Genomic DNA, 7,297 nt, shown 5'->3' on the forward strand with positions numbered 1-7,297 from the left:
GACTCCAAAAGGGTCCATCTTGGAGGCTTTCTCCATGGATAGGCAACTACAGCATCTAGGAATCCTGGCTTGGAAAGTCAAGACTTACTTTTGTGTCTCCAGGACAAATGCAACCTTCAAGAAAATTGTCTGAGTGCTGTGTGACACCCCTGCCTGTTCCTGCCCCAGGTGACATTCAGATTTCTGCACAAGGAATCTGCACAAGCTCAGGTTATTCACCCATGATGGGAAAGCTCAAGGTTTTATTAGAGATGCTAGATGCACACAGGCCAGACCTCAGTGCAAACCTGAGCTGGTTCTATGCTGTTATGCAGGTGTTTATGCCTTGGTGCTTCCAGGGAGCACTTGCTTGTAAAAAGCAGCTGGTTCCAGGCAGAAAAAGGAGATTGTACTCGGCCACCTCCTCTGCTGTGTCCTTCCCATGAGAAGTTCTACCAAAACCAAAAAGAAATCAAGGAAATATTCATAATGGGAACAACTCTCTTTTCTTGATTGCCAGTAACGTGCACATATTCATTAGTGGAGTATTTGATGGGGAAGATTCAACTCCCTCCTTTCCCTTTGCTTCAGCAAATCTTCACTCTCTTCAGTCTATGGCAAAGAACTGCTTTTAAAGTGCAGGTTGTAACCCACCTAACATTAGCCCTAATCAAGTCCACATCTGGAAGATTTTAGGATGCTCTGCAATTTTTGAAGTGTGGGTGTTAGGACTCACTTGTTATTTTTAAAAGTGATGTGCGTGTTGTGTTCTAGACCACTCTCGGTGCTTTGTACTTGCATGTGTATTTTAATTTGTGTTCCATTATGTTGCCTTTTTCTTTTGGGAATGGTTTTCTGCTGGCCTGTGATCTGTTCCATAATTCAAGTGGAAAGTTTCTGAAAATGTAAGAGGCTTTAATGTGAGACAAAAAGTGGTTGTAATTTTAAAAAATAAAAAGCGTCTGTACCTTTTACTGGAGTGCAGTGATTTATAAGCTTCTTAGGGGATGAGGAAGCCTGGATATTTTAAGAGGTGGGACAGGTCTTAGAAACTGCCCTTTGGTCTTCTAATACACTCATGAACATATATCTAGGGGATTTGAAGGTCCTAGGTCACATTTACTTGCAGGTGAAAAATATCTGAGGGCAGCTTCTGCCAGATAATTTTGTCAAGGAGTCCACATGCATCTGGCCCCTGGATTGCCTGCTCTGAAATGACTGTTTCCTGAGTCAGTGGGATCCACCCGCCCTCATTCCTCCCCCAAGTCCCTGTGCTCCTAAGGATACAGGAGCTACACAACCCAAATGAGACCTGACATGTACTCTGGACAAATCCCTGATCTGGATAATTGAGGGGCCAAGACTCTAGGGAGTTCACAAAGCACATCTACTCCACAGCCTGTAGGTGGTCTTAGGCCCTTTCAGCTTCACTAAAAGTTAGAGCATGTAATAGGAGCCCAAACAAACCTGATTTCCGCCCTAGTTTAGTTTAAAAGAAAAAAAAAAGTAGAGGGGGGTACAACTGAGAGCACAGGGGACACCAGGGCAGTAACATAGGGTGAGGTCATTGTGAGCATGCAGAGGTTGTCTCCAGGTGGACAGGAGTGTCCTCTTCTTTGAATCTGGGCCATGCTAATCCCTCACTACTGAACAGATTTATAAAGCAAAGTTACTTAAACCCAGAAGCTTGCCTGGCACCATTTCTAACCAGATCAGTTATTATCATAAGGGCTCTGAGTTAGAATCCTTTAAAAGTCAGAAAACATCTAGGAAAAGAGCTTCAGAAATCATGTCTTCCCAGGATGAGTGAGAGTGCTGTGTTTTTAAATTGTTGAATACGGGGTGAACTTAAAAGGAAAGACCATTTCCATTCTTCCCGAGGCAAGAATCACTGTTGGTTTCCTTTGAGCACAGTCCCTTTGCACAGAGCGTGCAAAGCAGCTGAAAGTGTCTCTGCATGACCTCAGTCAGCCTCCAAACAGATTAAGCAGGATGTGAAAGAAGCAGCAGCCCCTGGGCGTGTCCTGCCCATGAGAAATTCATGAGGCTGGATTGGTTTGCAGCTGCCTTTGGGCCCACTGTAAGGAATTACCATGTCTTGTCTGGCAGGCTCCTCATGGTGAGAGAATTAACTCCCTTTCCAAAGCACACTGACAGAAAGCACAACCAAATTCTCTCTACATCCAGTGGCAAAACTCCTGTTGAATGGCGGATGCTAACATCCTCCAGGCCATGCTGAGAGGGAAGAGGGAGCATTCTGCAGCTGGAACTGCAGCCTGGTAGAAATAAAAGTACAGGTTGGTGAGATATTTTCATTATAAGAAACCAACTATTTCCATATTTTCTTTTTGCTTTTAAGATGAGCAACTTACAGAGCCTTTCTTTCCTTAAAGCCTCTCCTCTCAAACAAATCCCTTCATTATCCAACATGCACACAAGTGATGGAACACTCAGGCCATGATAAGTTGGAAACTCATCTCTACAATTTAAACACCAGCACTTCTAATCCTCTAAAATGCACAGAGTGTTGTGAATTCAGCTTCTTCTATTTCACATTTTGTATTTGTATCTGGTAGATTTTTTTTTTTTCTGAATTCACGCACGTCTCTATTGGCCTCAATTTCTCATTATTGATGCACTTTACACGTTTGTTTTTTCTGTCCAGCTGCACAGCCTTACTTACATGTAATGCAAGGTCTGAGACAGAAAGTAAAATAAAGGCTGTGTGTCCTCCTTGAAGGCAGGATGTCCTTAGTTCTGGCATGAGGACATGGTTAGTGAAGAGCTGAACTCTGCTGCATGTCAATAGTCCATGCAAGTCAGCCTATTTTCTCTATTATCCAACAAGAATATAATTTCTTTCTGGATTGTTTTGAATACTTCCTTTCATATGGATGGTTTTAATGGATCATTTCTCCAGGAACAGTGCACAATACTGCAGGGCAATTGACATTTATATCAAGGCTGTAGAGCAAAATTCTATTGTACTTTATAAATAGCTGTGGCTATGCTATTAGAAACTGAGAGCCAGATAACATCAAATGCCAGAGCATTTTGTCCCATGGTGGAACAACAGGGTGTGATTCTTGGGAGTAAAAGTGACATTTGTAGTGCTTCTAAAATCTGAGATGTGTTAATCTCCATCATAACACCATATCTGGTTTGTTGGGCCATAAACAACAATCCAGGAGTATCAACCATGAAAATCCCTTCCCCTTAAAGTTCCAACAAAGATCAGAAGCCAATAGCTGTGGGGCCTAAGTCATTCAATTTTCCTAAGATTTTTTCCAGCTTGCCCTTCCTATGTTTAACAGCTTATAAATTGGATTTGGTATGATTGTCCTGGACACCAGATTCTCTTCTATTTAGGTTCTTATCTTGCCATCCTTGTCTCCTAGAAGAGCCTAAAGCAATACAATTAATAGTCTATTCCCGAAACCACTGATCTAAGCATCCGATTATTTTAGAGAGACAAAGACAAAAATGTTTTTGAATGTGTAGTCTTGTCCTTGAAAGAGGGAAAAAACAATACTGGAATACAGAGGCATTCAATTTTCAAGAGGGTTTGACTATTCATGTGCTGTCTGAAATGCCTTCTCTTACCAACAGTATAAGAATGACATATTCAATATATGTGGAAGACACAATATGTGTGCTCTTAAAAGTAAATCTTCACCAAATGCTAATAAAGTTAATCACAGTAAAGGCTAATCACGGTTAACAGCAGATAGTGTGGGGAAAACAAACTAGAAATAAACTGCCAGGCATTAAACTCCTCACATAGCAGAGCCCTCTTGAAGAGCTGATGCAAACATCCCTAGACTCCTAATTTATCTGACTTCTCCTATTTTATTCACTTTCATGCTTCTTATAAATATCTGTCACATATCTGCTTAGCTGCATTAAACCACTGCAGAAGGAAGGCTTTGAAACAGAGAATTTAAAATGTTGAACAGGCCAGTGATCACAGGACTACGTAATTAGCCAAAACAAGTAATTCTCTTCTATGGCATTATATATAAAATAACTCCCCAATGGCATTAAAAAAAAAACCAACCCAGAACATCAGCAAATGAAAACAAGGCATGAAAATCTCCATAATCTGTCAGTTTCCATTTCCCTGTGCTCTCTTGTTTAGAACAGGCATCAGAAATGAAATCTTGCCAGAGAGGTTTCCTTTGAGTGTAAGACTTGCAAACAATGACTATAGAAATGCCTTTAAACATGCAAGTATCTGGCTGCATATGAAAGTCTCCACATTTCTCAGTGTGGAACATCAGAGGTTACAGAAGATTTTGAGTCCTTAGATCATGCCTCTTACTATTATGGTTGGACTTGACATCTTTTAAGGTCCTTTCCAACCTAAATTATTCTGTGCCACCACTGCTTTGAACTCAGATGTGAAATGGAAACTCGTATTATCTCAGGCAGTGTCTCTCCCCACACTCACATTAATTACTCAGTCCTTACTTCCAGCTCCCATCGAATTCCAGGTGAATAGCACTGTCTCACAGGCTCAGTGCAGGAATCTCTTGGTAGACTTGCTGGTTATTGTTGAGCATTGGTCATTTGCCACTGTTCTGTGGTATAAATCCTCTGATCTTCTGCACAGACCCTGTTTCCTCCTGTCCATACTGCAGAGAACCAGCCCAGATGGCTCAGCTGCTCTTTTCACTCAGGGTCTCTGAGGACAGTGAGCTTTACTGGTCTAGGCAGTGAACTAGAATTTGGAAAAGGGACATAATTTCAAGATTTCTGATTTCTCTTGAGTTTTCTGAGAAGACATGTCAGGCTTAAGTCAGATGTTTAACAGTCCATGCCTGGGGGGCTTGAATGCTCCTAATCTACCTCTGTAAGAACAGAGTTCTGCAAAGCCACAGTATTTATCATCTGCCATCTCTGTATGCAACACAGAATCTTCATTTCCCCCCTGGATCACCAACCAGGACACGTGAACATTTGCCTTCCTGTCTGATGCTTGGAGCCTCTGCTCCCATCCTCAGCCTAGTCCCTTTTTTAGCTCAGGCAATCTCTCATCCTGACAACAAAATCACTGAGGAGCAAGGCTAGTTAAGCCACAGGGGTGACTCAGTGAACAGGTTGGTTAAGGTGGCACTGTAGAGTGACAGTCCCTCAAGGGCTGATGTCACAGGCATTAAATAAAGATGGTAACTTTGAAGTTTTTATCTTCTTCCCATCTCAAATCAGAGAACAGAGTCCTTCCCAACCCAGATGGAGAGGAAAGCACGTATCACTCCTCCTATCTTATTTTCTTGAAGAGGAATTTCTCATGGAGAGAGATTCAACCAAGGGGCTGGAGCTTCAGATGCAGCTTTCAAGTGAAAATTCAGCTGCAGCTTTTAAGTGAAAACTTATGGGCTTTTCTTTTATTTGAGAGAGGTTTCTTTTGTCCTCCCAAAGTCTTTTAAAATATATTTTTCAAGGAGCTTTTTTTAATCTAATGTTGTCCTGGTTTAATGGCACTCTTGAAGCTGATGCAATGCAGAGGAAGAAAAGGAGACCACTGACATTGTATATCAAAATATACCAAATCCCATCATTGTGCTGGACTCCAAATACCCACAGAAACAACAGGAAATGATGTTTGACAGATGTCGTGACCTCTGCCACATGTTTTACCTCAGCAATCCCCCCAGTTGGCCAGAGCTGTTACTGGGTAGTGCTGGCACATTATTCAGTTCCATTGAGCAATGTGTCTTTTGGAGCAATGCTATTACTGAATTTATAACTGTGAGTCTTCAAAGATCAGGAATTCTCTCACCCATTCAGATGCACATTAAATTGTCGAGATAATGTCTCCTATCTTTCCCTTCCAAAGCATTTTACAAATCCCAAGCAATGAACCCCAACATATAGCTTTATACAGAATAGTAAATTTTCACAGAGGAGAAGGGAATTTATCCTGACCACAGAAAAAAATAACAAGTCATTGTCAGAATTAGAGACTAGAAGCTGCAGTTCTATCTTCTGGACCTGAGAGCAGCCCATTAGATTTTGCCTAATTCCAGGCTAAATTGGGCACTAATGACTTCTCCAACTCCCATTTGCTTACTGCAGCGGGATAAAAATCAGAATGTGAGAGGCAAGAAAATGCCTGTGCTGGGACTCAAAAAGTCTGAAACAGAAGTTATTTTCAAAAGCTGTTTTTCTTCTTAGATATGATGGTGACAGCTGCCCACAGAAAAAGACAGAGAGCTGGATAAGGAATACTCTTTTTTTAATGAGGAGACCACAACATGTATCTACATATGTCAGGTCTTATGTCAGGTCTTATGTCAGGCCTCCCACAGCAAAAGAGGAAAAAGAGAACAGAAGAACATATTTGAGTAAATTTCCTCAAAATCTTCCCCTTGAGGAATGTGAAGGGAACTACTAAAGGGGTTTCTACACCTCTCAGCTCTATTGCTGTCAGAGGGAGGTCCCAGCCACGCCAGCCTCTTCCAAAGCATCCATCAGGGTATTCCTGGGGTCACAGAGAGATGGTGCCATGAGCCAGAGGCAGAACACTGCTCCAGCACTCCCTGCCCTGCCTCCAGCTGCAGAAGGCACACAGGGCTGTGACCCCATGGAAACCAGGAGGCTGGGGCTGGAAATATCTACTTTCCCACAGAGGCAAAGGAGAATCCAGTCAAATTTCTTCTGATCAGAGACGATATCCAGACCTCCTGCAGACTCTCCTAAAGCCTAATTAGACTGGAAATGCTTGGCAGGCCTTTGCAGGAATTGTGCTGCTGGGACTGTTCAGTCATTTCAGAGCTTCTAATAAGGGCACTTGACATACAGTACCTGCAGAAATCTTTATGGCATTTCCCTGGATCCCTTTCCTTCCTCCCTGCCTGCATGCCAGCACCACCACTGCACGCAGCATGTATTCTGGTTTGCTGCTGCACCTGAGCACGGAGGAGGCAGATCTGCTCCACATCTGCTGCTTTGTAGCACTACCATGGGCAAGTTCAGCCTGCTAAGTTAAGGAGCAGGGCTTAGATCCTCTGTGCACACAGATGTACCAGCAAACATAATGTGAGCTGAAACAAAATATAGCAGCTCATTGTGCCAGGCAAGAGTTGCTGCAGCAGATTTTTAGGGTGACTGTTTGTATTCATGTGCAAGCTCCCAAAGCACTGCTGAAGTGACAGCCTGTTTTCTTTAAGAACTGCTGCTACAGAATGTTCCAATACAGGGATACAAGGAAATTGCTGCAACTCCCTGCATGTTTGATTTCTTGAACTATCTGTAGAAATGCTCCATCTGTGTCTTCCCATCTGTACTGCACGTTTTGGCAAGACAACGTGCCAAA

The sequence above is a fragment of the Motacilla alba genome, chromosome 1 (genome assembly GCF_015832195.1).
Source record: "Motacilla alba alba isolate MOTALB_02 chromosome 1, Motacilla_alba_V1.0_pri, whole genome shotgun sequence".
In the NCBI taxonomy this organism is placed as follows: domain Eukaryota; kingdom Metazoa; phylum Chordata; class Aves; order Passeriformes; family Motacillidae; genus Motacilla; species Motacilla alba.